The following is a 23,556-nucleotide window of genomic DNA, read 5'->3' as shown; positions in this document are numbered from 1 at the left end:
TAGCCACCCTGAGAAAGCTTCTTCCATTTCATCAATGCCCTGGTCAAGTGAAGGAGGGGAGGAGGTTAAGGATCCAATAAAAGTGGGGATGTCAACATTCTTCCAAAGTCTAGTTTTTCCTCCTGGCTGGGGTAGGGACCTTCTGCTATTTTCAATGGTCATGGTGAAGTTGATCAAATAATGATCCGACCAAATACAGGGCGTGATGGACTTAATAGCAAGGGGGATGTTTTGAGACCAAATTTGATCTAGGCTATGCCCTTTATCATGGGTTGGGAGATGAATATGTTGAATGAGGTTCATGTCCAAGAGGGTTTCTTTTAGCGTGGCTGCCTGAGGGTCAGACTCAGTAGAGTCCAGCCAGAGGTTGAAATCTCCCAATAGCACGATTTTATCGTGGGAGATTGTCAAGGGAGCAAGTTGTTCTGCAAAGGATGCAGTGAATGTGGGCATAGTTTGAGGGGGGCGGTATAAAAGGATCAGAAGTAATGATCCTGAGTTAGTGTCCAATTTAAAAATCAAATTATCTGATCCTATTAAGTCTAAGGATGGTAAGGAAGACACTTTATGGGAGTTGCGAATGATCGCAGCGACCCCTCCACCTCTTTTGCCGACTGGTCTGTCTGCATGCAGAATATAATAGTTCGAGGGAACAGCAGCTAAAATATCAGGCAGGGATCCTTCATTAAGCCAGGTCTCTGAGAGGAATAGAAAGTCTGGTTGGTCGACCTGGAGCAGGAGAAAGATATCCAGGTGGTGTTTAACCATGGACCTGGTATTTAAATATAGACATTTAAGAATGGTCTCTGAGTTACGAGGGGTTGCAGAAGGTAAGGAGGGCTTGAACTTGGGAGCTTTGCCAAGAATGTATTCAGGCTTCAGAATACCACAAGAGGCAGCACGCTTTAAGGTATGAGCGGGCGGGGCGAGTCCAGCGCTGTCGGGGGGTCTAAGTAACAGCAGTGAGGAGGAGGAGTATTTGATGTTTGGTCCAGGGGTTGTGGCCCTAGGCCCCGGTCTGCCGCGGACGGGCGCAGACGGGCTTGACTTATGCGCGACTTTGGCGCGCATTTGTCGCGCCCGCTGCGCTCCGGAATGCACATTGTTTATATGGCCTGCCTCCCGGGAGAACTAGACCGCTAGATCCGGTCCAGCTCCACCCAAGATGGCGGCTCGCCTCACCCTCCACGCAAACGGCACCAGCCGCGATGGAACAGGGCGGGTAACAGAGAAATATGCAGTTAAATCAGTAGGTGCAAGTCAAATAATGCTCATAACAATTTTAAAATAAGTTTAAAACTTTCTAACGCACTGGCGCTTTGATCGTGCTAGAGCGATGACAATGTCTGCCAAGTGACTGCGCTGTCAGAGAAAACGATTACAAGGTTCCGCGAGGGCCAGGCTGCTGCCACCAGCCAAGCCAATTATTGAACCAGATTGAGGAATGTAAGGAATATTTTATTTTCACGTCTGACAGATGAAGATCGAGATATAGTAGAATATGTCTAGTATGTTTTTGATTAAGGTTATAGAGAACAGGGTGGTGTTAATAGACGGTCAGAAGTGACACCAGAGGTAGGTTGTCTGTTAATAGTTGCTCAAAAGAGAGCCAGGAGTATTTTCAAGCCATTCAATCCCTTGGGCAGCCAAAAAGGCGAGCTGTTATTTTCTAAAGTCAGCAAAGTCGGCACAGTATAGGTATTTAGGTAGTCTAAGTCTAAGATTTTGTAGGGAAATACCATGTTTCTTAGAATTCCAAATGAATTTGTTTAGAAGGCGGTCTATGTCATGAGAAAATTAATCTGAGCAAAGGATGAGGGACAAGCTTAGTAAGTACTTTTGGTGTCCATCCTTCGAGCCATTTGTGTACGCTTTGGAACACTAGGGATACAGTATGTCATATAGATTCTGTGAGGTTGTCATTGAATTTTAGACCTAATTATTTAATTAATTTAGGTTCCCAAGCTAAGTCCAAATTTCCCAGTACCTTTTTGGGGTTTTCGATTAATTTTTGTTTAGAGTATAGCCCAAAACTGCAGCATATTCCTCAATTTTGACTGTAATTTCAGGGATGGCAATGTTCGCATGCTCTGTTACAATGAGGATGTCAACCACGTATGCTGCTGTTTTGGAAGATCTACCATTGATGTTTATACCTATAGAGTTCTTAGGTTCATTGACTGACACCAGAAATGGTTCAATGGCTGGAAGTAAAATAGAGGGGTAATAAGGAGCAGCCCTGCCGTGTGCCTTGTTTGAAAGGGAAAGAGTCAGACAAAATTCCATTAGACCCGATTTTGCCACTGAGATTTGAATATACAGCCATAACCATTTTTATGAATGATTAACTTAAAGCAAGGCATTGTGGACTTCAAGAGGGGCCATAAAACCTTGTTGAAAGCTTTTTCAGCATTGAGAGCTATGGCTGCAACTGTTTGAAACCTGTAGTACATGTCATAAAAGCCTTCTTTTAATCGTTTGAGAGTCTGCCTTTAAGAAAGCTGGCTTGCTATGGACCGATCAGGAGTGGTCATCTCACTTCAATACGTTTAGCCAAAATTTAAGTGCAGAACTTGCACTCTAAATTGATGAGCGATATTGGTCTATAATTTTAGGAATATGTTTGGTCTTTGCCTTTCTAAGGAAGTAGAGATTTGGTGGCCTCCGATGTATCCTGTGTCTTCATAGTCACGAAAGAGAGACAAATGAAGAGCATATAGCTCTTCAGTGAATGACTTACAGAATTGGGCAATGAGGCCATCTGGCCCTGAAGCCTTTCCAACCTTAAGGGATTGCTGATTGTAGTTTGGAGCCCGTAATGGTCTGGTTGAGGAGTGACTGGTGATGGTCATCATGTTTGGGTAGATTGAGCTTATTAAGGAAGGGTAAGCTGTCCTCTGGGTTAATATTAGTGTTTTCTTCATACAGGGTCTGTAGAAATGGAGAAAGATAGCTGTTTTAGGGTTCTAAGTGTAGTTTACCTTGTTTGTCTCTTACAGGGATCATTTGTGAGGTGTTCTGTTTATTTTTTGGGCAGCAGGCTTACATTTTCCTAGCAGTGTTGCCAGCGCACAGTTTTATTGAGTTGAATTTGGTCACCTATTGGCCCGCCTTGGAGCAGAGGAGTTTGTTATATTCATATTTTGTCTGGTTTAAGGTGTCTAAAAAGAAGTGCCTTTCTCCCATTGAAGTCTGGCACCTAATTGTTTTATCTTTTTTTTTTAGCTTCATCAACTAAGCATTTGCAGATTTACTAATATGAGCGCTGACGCCTATGATTACCCCGCAAATGGTAGTTAAGGCGTTAATGACACCATTGATGTAATCACTGATGACATCTCAAATGATATCAATAAAATCACACACACATGCACACACACATAATTAGACATATGGCCTTGCTTCTCTCCTTCTCATGTGTGCCCAGGCTCTTTATGGTGGTAAGCTAACTCATTGGGGGCTCCTGTCATATTCGTCAAACCCATAGAGCCAGTGAGAGAAACACTGTAGAGATGCAAGGTTACTTATGGACCGTTTTTAAAGTGAGAATAACCACATATTGACCCTCATTTGTGGCTCCCAGGTCTGCATCTCTTTTCAGTTTGTTGTGGTACAGTAACCACTGCTCAGTGGTTCGAACTGACTGACTTAATTTAAGCCTGTGACCCACTAGTTACGTGCAGATGAGCATACCTGGTAGAGGACTCGCTGATATTTCCTCCTAGCCAATAACTATTTTTTGCATACTTTAGGTAGAACTTGGCCCCAGGTAAATGGCTGCTTCATCCAGTTAAACTGGGCCTGCTTTCTTCATTCCTTCTAACTAACTTGTCTTGATAGGTCTTTCTTAAATTGTTATTATCAAGCAGGACTTTTAGAAATGGGCATAGTGTCTCATAGTTCAACGACCTATTAATGTAAACGCTCACTTGTCTAGGTACAAAGCTAAATATTTATTGCATTTTATTGCCTTTACATAGTGCTTCATACCACTGATGAGGCCACAAAGTGAGTTTTCGGATGGCAGTATGCTAGTCAGTACTGGTGCTATGTTAGGGGTGTGCGCAATGTGCTTTTGTGTAATTGCCTTAAACCTTGGGGGAAAATTATTCAAAAATATGCATAATTTGATAATTTAGGACTACAGTTTTGCATCAAATGCATCCTTGTGGCAATTTTTAACACAAGGACACGTCTGGGGCTAAAACAAAAAAAAGCACAACAAACACAACTGTCGTGAACATCAGCTGCTCGTATTCTAGTTGTTTTTGATGTCCCTATCTTCTCGAATTACAATTTTACCACGAATGGCAGTGTAATTACACAACAAACTATTGAGGTGTAATATGGGGAATTTTGGGTAGCAAGTGTATACGAAATTCGTGGAAATTACACAAATTATGCTGGCGGGATTTCAATTTCATCAAAGCCTACTTCTGAAGTGGTTGCAAATGCCAACATTAAATTTGCTTGAAAGCAAAAACACGAAAAAGAGATGTCATGAACACCAAATACATGTTTATCATAGTTTAATAATATAATGAAATGCTGCGAGGCATTTAAGTTGAAATCTTGAACACAAAAATAAGTCGACTTTATCCAGACTGTTGCACGTAACTTGCGTACTATGAGCCTGATTCATAAAGGGCCTCTGCAGTTGTGGCGAGTCCCCGCAGTCGTGGTGGAGGCCCCGCAGTCGTGGTGGAGGCCCCGCAAACGTGATGGAGGCCCTGCAGTCGTGGTGGAGGCCCCGCAGTTGTGGTGGAGGCCCCGCAGTCGTGGTGGAGGCCCTGTAGTCGTGGCAACGGCCCCGCAGTCGTGGCGAAATTCCCGCAGTCGTGGCAGAATTCCCGCACTCTGGGCAGAATCTACACAATGAGAATTCACATTGTGGAGACTCCGCCCCGAGTGCGGAGATTTCCCCACAACTGCAGGGCTTCCACTGGAGTGTGTGGGCCATTTGTAAAGCAGGCCCACAATTCATTGTTCTGGATGCTTATTTAGCATTTGTGCATAATAAGGGCTGTAGTTTTCCTTTGTTTCAATTAACCATCACATTTTATAGCAATGATTTGTAAAGGAAAGTCCAGGGCTAAATATACAACGTTGGTGTAGATGGAGTGATCTGGTAACCTAAATGTTAAATGCTTTTTTTTTAAGGTACTGAATTGCTATCCTACATATGTAGGTGACAATGAATATGAGGAATGTGTTGAACTCTGGGTTTAAAGTGAAATCCTAGACAGCTCAAGCTCTCCTATCGTTGTCTATTTGATGTCATCCAGAACCCCGTGGACAAAGACAGCCCTCTTATTCACTGTTACTCATGTATAATTATATGTGAAATTGCTACATGATCGTTATGTAGAGATCAGTCCTTGAAAGGGTATGCAGGCCAAAGTATGTAATCTCCCACTAGATATGCTGTCTCTAAGGATTGGCTAGAGAGTGATTATGCATTGATATCAAACTTTCCTGTGCCTCATATTCAGTTTCATTAATAATAATAATAATAATACTGATGCTTATAAAGCGCGAACAGCTACCTCTGGAGAGGTGTCCCGGCGCTAGCGAAACCTAAAACAAGGAGCGAACCGTCGGGAGGAAGAGAGGATTATTGCATAAAAAGCCAGGTTTTTAGGAGCTTCCTAAAACTGGCGTCTGTCGTGGCGGATTGGATGGCAGGGGGCAGGGTATTCCACAGTTTCGCCGTGCCGGCCGAGAAGGACCTGCCTCCAAGTCTAGCTTTCCTCACACGCGGTACAGTTAGCTTGAGCAGGGAGTTGGAGCGCAGCTCTCGTTTTTGCAGGTAGCGGGGGAGTCGGAGTTTTAGATAGTTGGGACACTTGCCTTTTAGCGCTCTGAAGGCAAGGGTAAGCACCTTAAACTTAATTCTGCTAGCCACTGGCAGCCAATGCAGCTCGTGCAGATGCGGAGAGATGTGCTGCCTGAAAGGGACACGTTTTATCAATCTCGCAGCCGCATTCTGCACGATCTGTAAGCGTTTTACCGCATATTTGGGCAAACCAAGATAGATGCCGTTAGAATAGTCAAGTCGAGATGTGATTGTTGCGTGAACAACCGTTTTTCGACATTCGACTGGTAGCAGAGGCAGAAATTTCCGCAAATTTCTGAGTTTGTGCAAGCAGCCAGCGGTGAGCTGTTGAATATGTGGCAAAAAAGACAGGTTCTCATCCCATCTTACTCCTAGATTTTTAGCATGGGTTCCAGGAGAAGGGGCAGGGCCCATTTCCGTTGGCCACCACAGGTCCGGAGGGGGATGTTTAAGATTTCCGAAGAATAGCACCTCCGTTTTGCTTGCATTCATTTTGAGCTTATTAGTGTTCATCCATTTGGCCACGTCTCGAAGACAACCCCTGATTTTACTGAAGGCTGCCTCAGACGTGTCTGTATATGGGAAGACTAGTTGGGTGTCGTCCGCATAAGATATTGCCTTGACCCCCCATTTGGCAATCAAGGTAAAAAGCGGGGCCAAATAGACATTGAACAAGAGAGGGCTAAGTGCCGACCCCTGAGGAACACCACACCAGAGGTTTTTAGGTCCAGAGGAGAAGGGACCCAGGGCCACTTTCTGGGAGCGATTGGTGAGGTAAGAGAGTAGCCAATTAAGTGCTTTGTCTCCAAGCCCAATGTCCTTGAGCCGAGTCAGCAGTCTGTATATGATCTACAGTATCAAAAGCAGCGGAAAGATCCAGGAGCACCAGCATAGCTGATGCCCCTGAATCTAAGGACCACCTGATTGACTCGGCAACCTCAATAAGGGCCGTCTCGGTGCTGAAGCTGGCCCTAAAGCCAGACTGAGTTTCGTGTAGGGCACCGCTTTCTTCAACAAAATTGTTTAACTGCCGTTGGATCATTTTTTCAAACATTTTGCCGGGGGCTGCAAGGAGCGAGATGGGTCGGAGATTGCTCAGATCATCCGGTGCTCCTTGGGGTTTTTTTTTCAGCGGTAGAAGAGTGGCCTGTTTCCAACAGTCTGGAAACGTGCCAGTTGCGATGGACGTGTTCCAAATGTGTAAGAGGGGAACTGCGATTGCCTCAGACATTAATTTCCACAGTTTAGGTGGACAAGGATCATCAGTAGCTCCGGATTTACATTTTTGTATTTCTTTCAAAGCCTCCGAGAAAGTAATAGGCTGAAATTGATTTAGGGGGGTGGTAGGAAGCTCCGAGACTCCCAGCTCATCCATTAATGTCGGCTCGGGGTCCGTAAAAGTATCATACACTTTTAATATTTTGGTGTCGAAAAAGTCTGATATGGATTCACATAGTTTTACGGATGGGATGATGTCCGTCTCAATAGCTCTGGGTTTAAAGAAAGATTGAACAATCTTAAAAACTTCCTTGCTTGATTGTTCCGCTTGCTGAATGGAGGTCTCAAAGAATTTTTTTTGGGCTTTTTTGATGGATAAATGTAGAGCATGAAGGGCTTTTTTATAGCTGGTTTTGGCTGAATCGCAGTAGTTTGTTCGCCAGAGGCGCTCCAGCTTTTTGCATTTACTTTTTTCGGCCATGAGTTCAGGGGAGAACCACGGAGCAGAGGGGGATTCTCTGCGAGACGTAGCGATGTTGGCCGGCGCTACAGAGACCACTATTTTACCTATCCAAAGGTTCAGCGATGCCGCATCATAGTTTACATCCGAGGTAAGGGGTAGGGGGTTTGCACAAAGTGCCGGACACAGTGTGTTCGCTGTTAGATTGTCCCATTTCCTCCGCACATAGGAACGTTTCCCTGTGATCTGAGATTGGGCGGGAATTGAGATGGCCATGGTAATTAAGTAATGGTCCGTCCAGAGCAGTGGTAGCGGAGAGTTGGCTATGGTATTCGCTATGCTGGAAAAGAAAAGATCCAGCATATGCCCCGCCCGGTGCATGGAACCTGCAATGACTTGAGTAAGATTGGCTGATTGCAGGGTAGAGATAAGGTGAGTGGCCTGTGGACAATCAGAGTTGTCGGCGTGAAGATTAAAATCGCCGGCAACGATATAATGGGAGTGGTCTAGAGAATTGAGGACTATAAAGTCCATGAGCTCACTCAAGGCTGATGTCGGCCAGTCCGGGGGTCTATAAATGACTAGGCCTGTGAGGGACAGTTGGGGGTGATTTGGAGGCAGAATTGTAGCCCCTCAATACTTGGAAATGTGGTGGGAGTGGAGGACAACAATGTGTATTTCTCGTTGTAGATGAAAGCCACTCCGCCACCTCTTCGGCCATCCTTTCTATTAGAAAAACTCATTTTAAAGCCTGGCGGGATTGCTAACGAAACGGATGCCATATTGTCTTCACTGAGCCATGTCTCTGTGAGGCACAAGGCATCCCATTTTGAGTCCGCTATTAGCAAGTATAAATCATCCGCGTGCTTAGGTAGGGATCTGCAATTAAGTAGACCGATCCTAAGTTGGGTGGAGGAGGTGTTACGAGATGGTTTACTTGCTGTTTTGGGAGGTAAGGTTGTTTGGGGAGAGACGATGCCTAGAGACTTTTGGCAGTGTGGGCAATGGGGTGGGAGAACCAAAGACGTCAGATTGAGTTTAGGTGACTCACAAATAGTGGCGATATTCAGTGACCAGAGCTCCGCCCCAGACCAGACTGTCCTTTGGTTGTATGATTGGACACAGGCAGCATGGCTGGCGCTGGACGCGATCCGGTCGCGGACGGGCGCAGACGGGCTTGCCTTAGGCGCTCCCGCTGCGCTCGTCCGCTGCGCTTCCTCCAGTGACACATTATATAGTGTAGGAGAGGCGGGGGGGCGTGGCCAGAAAGGGGGCGTGGCCTCGCTGCACGCCGTCAATGGCGTTTTGACTGAGTGAGGTTTAAATATTGGGTGGATATGAAACTTTCATACACCCATTCTTCCTTCTTTCTAGTCTGTTAGCCTCCTCTATGCCTGTTTTTGTGGTGTTTGAGACTTTGTGTATGTGTGTTGTCTGTGTGTCAGTGTTCCTATGTTACTTTGTAGACATGGGCATCTGGTACTTTCTGATCTCACCCTGGAAGCTCTCACTGGTATGCTATTGCTGTCCAGTGGTGGCTAGCATCACCCCACTGCCTTCAGACAGGAAAAGGTAAGTACAAATAAAAAGATAATAACGTAATGTTATTATCATTTTAATTGTTCCTCATGCTGCAGCAGCCTGCGTGAGGGGGAGGGCGGGGTTGAATAGCAGGGTAGGAGGGTCCAACCCTCTTAACTGCACAATTACTATTTGCTTGGCCCTCTCAGGCTGCCCAAAACTGGCATGCGCACTTTCCCAGTTCTCCATGCAGGCTGCATTACAGCCTGCATAGAGAGCATGCCCACCTCTACAGCCCCTGCCTGAGCACCTTGTCACAACGCTTAGACCAAACACAACACTGCGTGATTGGTCAGGGAAGTCTGGGTGCCAGATGCTTCCTGTTTGGAAGACGAGAGCAGGAGCGGAGGGACCCAGCAGGAAGGTAAGTGTTTTTTGAAAAATTGTTGTGACCCCGTGCCCCCTCTACCCTCCACGCACACCTACACCCCCACCGACTGCCCTGCGAGCCGAGCTGTCCACCACTGTTGCTGTCTGGCAGACCCTGATTAATAAGTACTGTTTTCCGCCTTAAATTATACTTAATAACCTCAACTGCTCTATGCTTCTCTCTCTTGCATCATGTTTCCCTATCCCTGTTCGTCCTAGACAACCAGATGACTAAGGTCGGCTGATGACTACCAATGTGTTTGTGGTATATCATTCCATTCCAAATGCTCCTTCCTCATTCCCTCTAGCTTATTTGCTCCTTTTCACTGTTTCCATTGCATCTTGCAATTTAAAGTGGCTTTAAAGCAGCATAAAATGCTATATATGTAACCCACATAAATGTGTCTCTCGTATGGGTGACCAGTAAAGGTGATCTGCGAAGTGGGGCCTCATTGTCTTGCGATTGAAGCGTGTTGGTTTGTTTATTTGTGTTGGTGTGTATGGGTGTCTGTAGATATGTTGCTTTCCGCATATGTGGATGTATGTGTCATCTATGGACATGTGTGGGGATGTTATGTGTTATGTATCTGTCTGTATCTGTTCATGCACTATACAAAATGCAAACGCATTGGTTGTGTAGGGTGAGGAATGGCAGCAACAGCTTGTTTTTGTTTTGTCCCCCTTTGTCTCTTCTTGCGCCTTTTAGTGGCAGAGGTTGACATACTTTCTTTCAAGGTCACCCTATGAGGGATGCAGGTATGGGCCTTGGGATGGATTTGTCTGTGCTCAAGGCATGGTCATTCAGCTCACTAAGGGCAGCTAAAAGTTTTGGGACATTTTACTTAACCCCTACCATGCTCATGACGAGATCAGCTTGTCATGAGCCACGCTTCCCGTGTGCTCATGACGAGCTGAGCTCGTCATGAGCTGTGGAACGCTCACACGCGGGGCTAATTACCCTGCTGTGCTGAGCGTTCCATTAAACGGGCATGGTCGTGACGAGCACAGCTCGTCATGAGCACTCGAGAACCGTGGATCATGAATAGCTGAGCTCGTCATGAGCACCGGGGCCCCCCTCCCCCCAGCACAGCAGGGGAATGTGCCCCGCAGCCAAGGGGTTAAAATGCTATTTAGTGCACAGAGCTTGGAATAAACAAGTTTGTCTTTCATGTAGTCTAGAGCCTAATTGTTTGTCCTAGGACTAATTTATACAGTGACTGTAATGAAATAAATGCTGCACACCAGTTAATTTTAGCACCTTACATGTACCATGGACAAATATCTTACTCGGCCATGAGCTGCGTTTCTGTTAAGGGTCGGGATGATGGTGGGAAATTCCCGGGAGGGGAGCAGTAGCAAGCATTCTTCTAGTTATGGAAACCCCAACATATCAAACGAATATGCATTTGGTAAAGAAGTACTCGGATCCTCGGGGAACTGGACTCCAGTGGGTATCTGCATGGCTTCCCTCATCCCCCTCATTCCTTCCACACATTTGTATGGCTCTCCATTGTTTTTTAGTTCCAGATTCTCGCTTGAAAATCCTCAGAGACACATAGTTAAATGTACTTGTGCTGTTAAAGCATCATCATTCTTTTTCTTTTTTAGAACATTGGAATGTTGGGAGCTCCATTGAAAACAATAAAGTGCTCTGGGCTTCTAATGGTTGGTAGAAGCCTAGAACTCCTGCATTCCAAAGCTCACAGGCCTCACAGACCCAATTGGGATTTCATTCCCCTTGGGCTCCATGAGACCTTTGTTTTTATTTGTTAGAACATTCTGCCCTCTAGCGGCGGAAAGTTCTAATAGCCTTATAGCCCTCTGTAGTTGGGCTATACCGGCATTAAAGACCACACTTCCTTGTTAAATGGTGCTCGCTGAGCGGGCCATTAATGGCCGGAATAGCCCAATATGGCGGTCTATAGGGCTATATTAGTGTTGTCTCCTGCTAACTTGAAGTGCCATAAGAAAATCACCAACACTTATTTATTAACACCAACATTTTTATGATATTCCACAACATGGTGGTGCTCGCCATCTAATTGTAAGCAGCACACTTACACAGCATCTTTATTCATTCAATATACACCTTAAATGCCAGTGTGCATAGGCTATCTTTACAGCAATTAGTGACCTGGAGTAGTTTGAATTGTCACAGTTGTTCCACTGTAATAGTTTGCAGGAAATGTTGGTTTTCATATTTCACACTGTGGTAAGGGACGGGATGGTGCAAGCTGTAGGGGGCTTCTGGTAAATGTCTTGGGCCCTGGTACTTGTGTATTGTTTTGAGAGATAGATGGATAGATAGATGGATGGATAGATGGATAGATGGATAGATGGATGGATGGATGGATGGATGGATGGATGGATAGATATTTTACAAATTAAACAATTTAGCCCCAACAGTTTGGCTCTTTTTTAAAAAAAACACACACTGATGCCAATCCAAGACCTAATTCTAGTTCAGCGAACGTAGAATATTAGAATATCATATTGTCAGAATTCAGCTATTCTCGGCCCAGTTCTCAAACTTTGAACAGAGGCTCCTAACTATCCCAATCACGTTTTTTCACATCTGCTATTTCCAATTCTTGTACCCACAATCATAAATGAGTGGGTAACTTATTATGTTTGGTTTATCCCTCATCTGCTTAATATCTTTAATACCCCCCTTCACACTCCCTATATCCTAATATGTTAAAACAGTGCCCATACTTCCTTCCTACTCATATGTAGAAAATATAAAGAATTGTGCCCAAGTTCGTACCCATTATGCATCTGTTTTAGACAGTGCTACAAATAAATAAACATTCATCATGTCACTAGATGCACTTCTTCTAGGCTTTGACTTAAACCACTACCCACCGTTGATGGCTTTAAAACCCAAAATATTCTAAACACAACTATATAAATATTTTTCAAAATAAACTTTTCCAACTTTATAGGCAGTCATTAACTGTTTTTTTGCCGTCCTTCTTTCTTTCCACTCATTGTAGGAAATTGGCTTACTGGTTGAGGGGGTGTGAAACCCCACTCCAGCTGCAACCACAATTCTTGTTAGGGTGAAACACAGCAAACCCCCAAATTAACCTGTGCTTAGCTTGGAACAAAAGCAGTCAAGCTGAACTTGAAGGCAATGTGTACAATATTTATGCAGTACAACAAATTAATGAAGTGAAAACACAACACCAGGAAATTCCCACACAATTTATTAAACATAGAGTAAATTTTTAATAAATTATTTAACACCAAAATGTCAAAAATAAAATTTGTAGAACCAGAGATATGCTATTTTACAGATTTGAGTGAAAATAGTGCTTAAAAGCACAAAGAGTCAACTGTGGTTATATGGTCATGACAGACAGGGAAAAAGTCACAAGTTCAGGCTGACCGCGGTAAAGCGCTGGCTAGATACAGGGGCCAACTTGGATCCGCTGAACAAAGTACCTTAAATCCTGGTAGCGGAGTGTTGCAAGGTCCAGCGTCAAGAATGAATTATGCAGTGGTGATTTGGGACTGCAATGCGAGGTCCTGTGTCAAAGATGCATCACAATGTGGTAGTTCCAAGGAGATGTGAGGTCCTGCTTAGAGAATGTGCCGCATAGTGACAGTTCTGAGAGGATGCAGGGCTGAGATGCAAGGTCCTCTGGTGAGTATGGGTCATGCAGAGGCAGTTCCAAGGAACAGTCTGTTCTTGGGTGCGAGATGTGCATCATGCAGCAGTGGCTCTGATGCAAGGCTGCAGGGGGATGCTTGGACCACAGCTGGTCTGTCAGAGCACCGTCAGGCTCACTTCCAAGGGTCCAGTACTGGATATCACCACTAGGGGGCAAGACTCACAGCAGATAGAGTCTAGGTGCCGGGTTTAAAGTGGCTGGAGCCTTTTCTGTCACTAAGGCTCGGATCAGGAAGCCAGCAAGTAAGTCTTGGAGTCACTCTGGTGGTCCTAGGTTCAAGATGCAGATCCAGTCCTTCTCACTCAGGTAGCAGCGTAGCAGGGCAGCAGAGTGCTTCTGAGTCTTTCACAGGTCCAGAGGTGTACTGAAGAGTTGGGTCTGATGGTCCACTATTTATACCTGGTGCCCTATTTGATGTAAGAGAAACTTCTACAGTCTTACCCCTATAGAGGTGTCTGGAATGTATTACCTCAATTCCCCGATCTTGTCCCAGATTGTCTGGTGTCATAAAAGACTAGTGTGAAATCCTTTGTGAGTTTACTGAGTAAGAGTCTTTGTAATGTGCAAGTTTGGTAGGTGACAGTTCTGCCTTCTATCAACTCAGAGATGGTCCATCCTGCCACCACCTATTACCCCTTTGTCTCACTGTCTGGAGTAATACACAAAGACCAACTACCAGCTACACCTACTCATGTGACCCAGGATACAAGATGCAGGCAGAAAATGGTTAGGACAGGAAAATGCAAAGTTTCTAAAAGAGGCATTTTTAGAACTGGGATTTAAAATCCGATCTTACAATTAAAGAGAGTTTTAAATGACAATTCTTTAGACACTAAACTCAACATTCCTACTTGATCCCATTTGAAAGTTATCACTTATTAAATGTAATAAATTAACCCAATGTTATCCTATGGGAGAGGTAGGACTTGCAGTAGTAAAAAACTAATTTAAGAGTTTGCAGAATGCACTCCTTCTAATTCTTCCCAACATTTGCTCCAACTCAAGCTTTTCTCTGACTTACTTGAAAAACATTTCCATTTCTATGCCACCTCATTACAAACACTACAGAACACAGGCAAAACAGACTGCAGGAATCTGCTTCGGACTTCTCAAGGCCTGCAGAAAGATCTTCCCCTTGCTCCCCGCGACCGCCAAGAAACTCCTGATTCAGGGCCTCATCCTGGCAAGACTTGACTACTGCAACGCAATCTATCTGGGAGCTCCCGAAGCCACCCTCAACACCTTGCAGAAAGTTCAAAACGCCGCAGCCCGCCTACTCACTGACACACCCGCCAGATCATCGGCAAAGCCAGCTCTTAAGCTTCTCCACTGGCTCCCAGTCAGAGAAAGGGTGGCCTTCAAGGCCCTCTGTCTGGCCCACAAAACCCTCCATAACAACGGCCCTCCCCTCCTCAAGGAATTCATCATCCCCTACAAAGCGGAAAGGGCCCTCCGGTCCAGCGGAGAGAACCTCATCACAGTCCCCAGAGTTAAAAAAGCCAGGTCCGGAGGCCGCCGCTTCTCGGTCCACACGGCCAAACACTGGAACAACCTCCCACGGAGACTGAGAACTGAACCCAGTCTCCTCCAGTTCAGGAAATCACTAAAGACCCTGCTCTTCCCTCACCCATAACCCCCTCCATTGCTGAACCCCCTTGAGTTTCAGGTTCTAGCGCTGGGATGCTCTAGGGTTACTACGCGCTCTACAAAACCTTTAAAAAAATTAATACATTTCTAGAAAAATCCCTCTCTAGTACCGTAACATAGCTCACTTAACAATTGAGTCCCTTTCCTCAAATCACACTTCTGGGTCCCTTTTGCTTTTGCTTCCATCCTCTGCAATGTCATCACCCTTCCCGCAAGTAGACTAGATATCCTTGCTCCTTCAAATCACAGTTTATCACTAAAAATGCAATTTCTGGTCTTTCTTTCTGACTTTTCTGGAGTCCAAATCACTGCTAAGCTATTCACCCTGGCCAAAATCTCTTCCATTAGGTTTACACATGAACCCAGAAAAGTTGCTTTCCTCACTGCACAGCAATCATAAAGAAAGTACATTGAACGGATACAGATGTCATGGATTAGGCCCTTGCTTGGCAGTACAGGAATGTTTCTAAATGCACTTAAAATGTTTTCCAAACAGCACCCACTGCAGAAGAAAATTCTTTGGATGCACCAGTACAAGAGAGAAAGCAGACTTGAGGTTGCACTTGCAGTTAGACAACTTAATCTCTCTTCTAATGATTAACACCAGCTAAACTGCTTTGTCAGTTTTGGAATACACTGGTATGTATTCTGCTGAGGTGTACAAACTCATTCACAAAGCTACCATTTTACCAACATGTGCAGTATTAACAGAAACTCTTCCTTCACATTCATACTAAGGTTATAAACGAGCAAACCATGAATGGGTCACCAAGGCTACCTTCTACTCGATTTCTGGCCAATTTCTGTTTTAAAAACAAAAACCTCTGATCTAACGAAAGGACTAACCGTCTTCCAATACGCCCTAATAGACCATATTCCCTGTGGTATGCAGACTTTACTATGTGGCTGACATTTTGCCGATTGCACTGCAGTGCTCAATTAAGAAGCCCTGCTGTTGTAGGTGCCGAAATGTCTGTGTGTGTGGAGGGGGGGGCAGGTTGTGCACAGGAGGGGACACAACCCCCCTTAAAAAGAAAAAATACACAATATGTGCATAGTAAAAAGTGATGTCAAGAGTGTGTCTGTGTTTGTCCCGTGGTGAAATTTTCACAAATCCTAACTTTTCTCTTGTACATCTCCTAGGGCCAGTGCTTAAATTGTGCGAGTGATGGCCACGGACACTCACTTTTTGCAACAACGTATTTTTCAGTCCTCATACTTTAAAGCATAGCAAGACAAACCAAAAGAAAGAAATGAGAGAAAGGAGGTGGAATTAAAGTATAGGAAACTGTCAATCAATCAATCAGTAGTTTGTTAAAGCGCAACTACTCACCCGTAAGGGTCTCAAGGCGCTAGGGGTGGTGGGGGGGGGGGTGCAGGTTCCATTCCATCAAGGAGGGGGTCTGTCGAAGAGCCAGGTTTTGAGGTTTCTTGCGAAGATGCGGAGCGATGTTGTCTGTCTGAGGTGGAGTGGAAGGGCGTTCCATGCTTTGGCCACGAGGAAGGAGAAGGAGCGGCCTCCCGATCTGGTCTTTCTGGTGCGGGGGACCTCGGCGTAGGAGAGCTGGGCTGATCGTAGGGTCCTTTGGGGTGCGTGGAATTTGAGCCGGCTGTTCAGGTATGCTGGTCCGGTAAAAATATCCTGCAGATGTTCTGTAGCTAGTACCCAAAGTGTATGCTGGCCATACCTGTTTGATTTTCCTTTGCCCCACTTCTCCTTGCTCTACTGCTCAGAACACCTCGTTCCCTTTTCCCTTTCCTCCCTAGAGGATCATTAGCAGCCCACCCAATGTGCTCTTATCCCTTCTCGCATCCCCTACAGCTGGACCGTAATCACTCGGAGTATTTTTGTTAATTCCAACTACTGACCCTTTCCCCGTCCTGTATGTGGTTATGATTGGCCCTTGGCTTCATTGTTATAACAAGTCTAGGGGGAGAAACCTATTCACCTAATATTGACAGTGGGAAACCACAGAGCCTATCCCCAAGATGGGCAAACTCAAATCTGTTCAGGCTCTCTGGAGGGGTCTGTTTCTGCTGCACTGATGAAGATGAGTACCACAGCACAGGAAGCTTTTTCCTGTGTCACTGTCTGTACACACCCTACTCTTCTACTAGCACCAGAGGAAAGACCACACATGAACATGACTGTTTCTGTTCTTCATTGGAGCAACATAGTCTTATTGTTAAGCAATAGAGGCTTCTACGGGCCCACCCACCATGCACACTACCACCTCCAGCAATTCGGCGGGAACATCAGAGCCTTCAAATCCAAAAAGTCAGATAAGGCATTTGCCCTATAATACCAGCTGAAGATGGCAGCAACCAGCGCCACACTGACGGCTGCAAATACAGTCCTCTTCGGTGAGCAGGGATGGGAAGAAACTGTCAAAAAGGCATTTGTGGTTGCCTCAGGGATAACCCTTCCACCATTCATGGGTACAGGAGAGGATCCACTCTCACACACCACCCTTTTGAGAGACAGTGAACATGCATGTTTTTCAAAATGTCTTGGTCTGTTGACATTGCTTCGGCAGAACTGCATTGGAGCAGATTGTCTGCTTGTGCTTTGATTGTATTGCATTAATTTAGTTTTTATATACCCCTCTCCATGCTCTGTGAGGTCTAAAGCTCTTTTTTTCCTTACTAAGTAAGTAGCTACTTTGTATGTATAACCTATATAGCGCTCTGTACCCATGAAAAGACTGTGTGAGCACTGCCGTTTTCAGGGGATCTTGGGCTTCCTTTCAATTTGCATGATTAATATAATTTGATTGTAGGTCATCTCATGATAGTATTTAAAACCGTGTGTTGCATGGAGGCAGGCAATAGGCATAGGCATTGTGTGGTTTCAAGCGCGAAACATGAGAGTTGAAAAGAATTTGAAAGATGGCTACAGATGCGAATACGGGGTACAAAAATGTGATTTTACTTTATATGAGATTGTTGTTTATTGCCGTCATATAATTGAGGGACAGGAGTAGGAGCACGTCCATAGTGTTTTCCTAATCTACCCGGTGCCGCAGTGGGGATACCTCTCTGAGACATTTCATACCTTCCTATTGCCTTTGGTCCTAGTGGTACAAAAATAGTATCCAGTACATTGAGTCTGGTTTTCAGACAAAGCCATGTTTTTATAGTTTTTCAAAATTCTAGCTGTTGATCGTCCTTATTTCTGGGGAACGGTGTTGAACAGTTTGCTGGTTTGTGCCAATAATGATGTTCCACCTCCACTGTTTCTTCTGAAAGAAAGAATGATGAGTATTAGTCGAATCTTGATCTAAGATTCCTCCTTTGAGTCTAGAGTCTGAATTTGGATTGGAGATGGACCATTTCTGTCGTTTGCCCTGTGCCCAAGGCACTCATTACGCTGTGGGCCAAGCAAAGAGCTTGAAGGATGTGGTCATGTTATCATGGCTGTTCGGACTAAGAGTTTGTATTGCGGAGGTGTTGTAGATTTCTTTAAGTTGAATGATTAGGAATTTTCTGAACTCAATACAGAGTCTGTTACATACTCGTGGCGCGGTAGCACTATGGCTGTTCAGGCTTGGACCCTATGGGATAGGCTCGGTAGGGAAAAATTAGAGTGGCGTCTGCATGGTGTTAAAGGTGCTTTTTGACATATTTTTCGAACAAGAGTCCATGACCATCTCCAAGCTCTTTACTTCTGTTGATATGGTAGAAGTAGACCCCATCCCTGTTGGGCAGGCTGTCGCTGGGTCGTACACTTTCTATATTCCTCTTGTCAAGATCTCAGTTTTAGAGGTATTTCGTTTCAAGTGTTTTGTAGCATTCCCTTGTGAATGGTCTGTTGGCACTTTGTAGATTCAAGTGTCTTGACATATGATGGGTTTCCAGTTTAGGGATAATCTATGTGTCATTGGGCTACTTGTAACAAGTGAGTTTATAAGCTCAGAAAGTGGTGCTTCATACACGTTGAGTAAGACAGAGGCAGTTATAGAGTCGGGGGGGAATACCTGCCTTTTGTCAGAATGAAACTGACTCTTATGGATTAAACACGATTTGTGTTAACTCTTATGGATTAAACACGATTTGTGTTAATACTTTCCGCTAAGGCTGAATACAATTTACATTGGAAAAAATATATCAGTCAATGTGCAGTGTTTACCAGCTAATTAACAAACTTATTTAAAAATAAATGAGAAAACATGGAGCGAGCTCTGATTCGTGGGTTTGGCCCACTTGTTCGAAATCAGTGTTGGGTGTATTGGCCTCTGGCTTTCAATATGGACACGTGAATCACAGTGGGGATCTCTTTTCCTCCTTACTGTTTGTGCTGTTACAATGCACAGGTCTTGGCATTCCTTCTGGCAGCCTAGAAGCATTTAATCGAAGTCTCCTGTTGCAATGCATTATTTATTTTGGCCTTTTGCTAAAGTGCTGGCATTTCATTTTGCATCTATTTCAGAATGATACGACAGCAAACAAGGTCTAAATTGACTCGCCTTTTCCTTTGGCCGAACGCTATTCCATTCTTGTTAGTTGAGGGAAGAGCCATTTCAGTGTGTGATATATGAATGATCATAGAGCGAAGAGTAATATATTTTTCTTAGTATTTTCTGGGCATCGAATAGATTTGTATGACTGTAAAATGCTTGCTTCGGTAACTACTGTAAAATCCGAGTGAAAGAGTGTCTGCTTTTGACCTTGGGTGAGGGAGTGCACAGGTGCCAGTTCATTGACACTCACTCCCACTAGGATGCTAGCAGTTTTCCTCAGGTCGAGAAGAAGGAACGCATCGGTATGCGATTTGCATTTGGTGGGCAGAGTTACCAAATGGGGCATGATGTGGACAGGTGGCCGACCTAAGAACTGCCTGCTACTCTCATCGCCTTTTCTACCACACAGGTGTGGCATTTTCCCTGCGCCACGTGAAGTGTTAATTTGAGGAATTTTCCGCATAGCATTTAGTGTGCGCGATATTTTTTAATTGAATGGACATTTTAGTTGTTTGTGAAGATAGAGGTGTGTATCTAACCCGATTATTTTTATTTTTTGTACTTAGTAAAAATGTATGTATCATGCTCTGTTGGATGAACAAGAAAATTAGCTGCTCTAGTTAATGATTGATAGCCTTGAGAGTATTGAGTCTCTTACTTCCTACTGCCTCTAAGATATCAGCTCTTGGATGTGACAGATGAACCCCACCAAACAAAACAGAGTTTCTCCGACTCCCACCTAAAACACCCAGGTAGTTGTGAATGAATGGATAGATAAACTCAAGAAATTGAATCTGTGACTTTGGCTAGATCATTCGGATTCATTATTGGGCAAATCCTGAAATCGCATTTATTTGTGTATTTCTGGAATTTGTATAGTGTGAACCTTGTAATATCAGAAGCCAAGGGGTACTTTCTAATGACCCCAGGTCTCATCTACAGTTATGGTTCAGCCCAGGGGTCACCTGACCCGAGGTTACTAATAAATGGGGGGAACCTGATTGTAGGTGGTTTCACACCAAGTACTCAACAGTGTGCGTGTGCTCCAACCTTGGTGCCAGCCTTCTCGACGCAGCCTGACACTGCTGATGGTGACACAACAACTGGCCATGAGGGAGGGTGCACCCCACACCCTCTCCTTTGCCCACAGCACCACCCGCCTCCCTATCAGGCCCCGCAGAGAAGCCTACCCATCAGCGCCTGCCTCCAGTGGCCAAACTCTGGTGATGCCCTGCCCTGCCAGTGGCGGCCTTCTGCTCAAGCATGAGCCGCCAATGCCTCCTGCGCCTGGGGCTCCATTAGAGGTCCTGCATTCCTCTCGCTCCCAGCTGGTCCAATTTCCTCACCTCTACCTGCCCACTGCACCTTTTCACCACCAGTATAATTTCAAAGAACTAAAAAAAAAAGGTAGTGGTTCAATAGTGAGGAGAAACATGCAAATCTGTGAAACAACTGGCAAGAGGCCTGTGCCCCAGCAGTGCCACCACAGCACTGGCACAAGTGCAGGACGGCTTCTTCAGTGGTGGGGTCACCGTGAACTCGCACAAGGTATGATCAACAACATTTTCTCACCCACCACAAATGAGCACACGCAGCCTAAGAATAAACAAAGTGGAATCCACTCAGAGTGATAGTGATCCCTAGAGTGATGGGGAACACACAGTGTTGTTTAAATGCCCCTCACACACCAACAGGCCCCTTGGTGTCATGCTTCATCATCGGGGCCTTCGCACCCCTCTACGGGATGCGGCGTGCTACGACTCGCGGATACGCAGAAGCACTTGAAGTGAACTATGTGTGGGGGTGTGTGTTTTACAAAGGTGTGAGTGAGGTGAGGTGAAAAAAGTGAACGGTTAAAAAATACCTGGCACGTGGGAAAAAAATACTTTATTAAATCCCCGGCTGGTATTATTAAAATAAAAGTGCAGGGCGTGGTTTAAATAGATACGTATTAGGGTATCCAGACCACTGTATCAAAAAGTCAACATGTTTCGGAGGTCAAAGCCCCCTTCTTCAGGACAAGGGTTAATGCACTTACCCTCCCCTTACTCACATGTAAAATGTAAAAGTGTCAATAAAAATTACCACAATGTGTAATGTTCCTAACAATGTTATATGTTAGTGAATGTCGTTGCGCCCAATTGGCGTAAGAACTTAAAGTTACCAAATACAGGACTTCATGAGCCTAAGCGTATATTGGGGAATCCTTCCTTTCTAATCAGAAAACGGTTACTGCAACAGCTAATCGCCTGCCTTCCCTCAACGCAGCCTAACCCACTCAACCCCAGGTGAACAACTTGCCTCACTCACAGCCAGAGCATTGATTGCCCCCTCCTCTTACAGCAAACATCGCCTAGAACTGCTCTAATTGCCCGGCCAGTCCTCCCCTGTTCAGAACCAGTATGAACCCAAGCATGGCATCCATCCCAACTATTGAACCTTCCGTTGTCACAGGCCCACCTCCTTACAGGCAGTGAAATGAAGGACATGGGTCAAAAGACTGGAAATGTATTTTGCCGCAATAGGGTAAGATACAGATAGACACCGACCAATGTTCTGTATGAGGCAGGCAAGGCCATTTACAAACTTTATAATAACATAGTTGAAGCCGGCCCACTATACACTTACACGACCCTCAAGGTGTCATTGATAGCACAATTTTAGCTGCTAGCCAACCGGATAACAAGGGTCTCTTGCTCCACCAAGCCTGCCAGACACCGTAAGAGTCAGTGTGATAGAGCGCGCAGTTCACCCGGGTCACCAATTTCTTACACGCACTGGGCCCCGGCGTGCATTTAGTTTCAATCAGTGATTCTCGTGAACCGGGTGAGATCCTGGCACGCTACTATGAGTAATCAATGGTTCAGAATTACCTCTGCTTACCATGCACCTGACTTACCACAGGCACAAACTTTCGATGGACCTAGAGCTAAAAGGGAAAATAGTAGACAGGACCCTAAAACATTTCTTTACGTCCATATATTTTATCCACTTTCTGTAAAATGACCACAGACACCTGATGAAGTTTTGACACTTTATATGAAAATTCAAAAAGAAGATGCCAAGACAATAAGCGATATGCAGAACACTATGTCAAACATTAATATCAACATCAAAAGGTAACTTTGCACAAAGAAAATCACGACCATTAAGATATATGGGAAAAACTAGAGGTAGGATTTGGAACAGAACTAATCACTGCAACGTTATACTAGGACACGAGGTATAAGGTTGGGACCTAAACATGTACTTGATCCTTAAACTATTCTTTCTAAGTTCACTGCAATCAACTAAAGGAAAGGGAAAAACGGGAACATACTATTATTTATGATAAAATCAATGAGCTCCTAAAGGAAGGGGGGAGAGAGAGAAGGAACCAAACTAAATCAGCAACGGCAATAGAGCAATATCACAGGTAAAGTGCTTTAATAGATCATACGAAAGAGAGAAGAGAGAGAGAAAAACAGGCTACAGAAAGTACGCAAACCCACAAACGATATTTACCTAATTCAGATTTGAAGTCTAACCCTGGCCACGGGTCAGATGGGAAGACGGGGACAAGGACCCTCGGAAAAGGAACACCAGAATGCGAACAGGTACAACCCACGGACAGATCAGGACAGGATACCCCTCAGGTTCGGGTCAAAGGACTGGGCCTCCCAGGGAACGACCAACACCCACAGCTTCGGACAGCAAACGCCTGCGTTACCCCTTTCTGCAAGTAATCCGCCAGAAACCCCGATTGGATTTTCGAATCTCCCAGCAAAGTGCTTCGCCAGCACTTAGGAATTTCCACCCCTTAGAAGTTTGTGGAAAGTATGGACAAAGTGCTCCGCAGCACTTTCAGATTGAGCACCTATTGAGATCGTAGGGTCAGTGACAGGTCTGCTACTCGGACAAGTCGGACAATTTCCATAAGCTAAACTAGGGCAATTATACAGTTCTGGGGTCCCTCAGACCACCCACTAATGTTGCAAGTGACAGTTTCCCATATTTTGATTGGTCAGGAGAGGTGGTGCGATCATTACCACCTCCTAAAATTCAGCTTTCCCAGATTCAATATTCAGGTTTTCATACCCGCCCCCCGGGTTCATGTTCCCATCCATAGAGTACAACAGAAAGTATGAGCGCATAAGACAGTTGCAACAAGTTTGTTAAATTCAAGGTGATTGTCCACACTGGGTGCTGGATTCCCAGGCGCATTTTGCTTCAGGAGCCAGCTGGCTTGGTTTAGCTTCTGCGCAGTCGAGTTTCTCCCAGGTCACATGGCAAACCCCAGAAGAGAGTCAAAGATGGCGTAGCTTAAGA

At 44.9% G+C, this 23,556-nt stretch overlaps 1 protein-coding gene across 1 annotated transcript in view; it reads left to right on the top strand.

Annotated features, from left to right (window-relative positions):
• Positions 1-23,556, top strand: part of PALD1 (phosphatase domain containing paladin 1) — a 1,202,673-nt gene that overhangs the window by 149,931 nt on the left and 1,029,186 nt on the right. The window lies entirely within an intron of this gene.

This window comes from Lissotriton vulgaris, chromosome 5 (genome assembly GCF_964263255.1).
Source record: "Lissotriton vulgaris chromosome 5, aLisVul1.2, whole genome shotgun sequence".
Lineage (NCBI taxonomy): Eukaryota > Metazoa > Chordata > Amphibia > Caudata > Salamandridae > Lissotriton > Lissotriton vulgaris.
The sequence above is the reverse complement of the archived record's forward strand: the minus strand, read 5'-3'. Positions and strand labels throughout refer to the sequence as shown.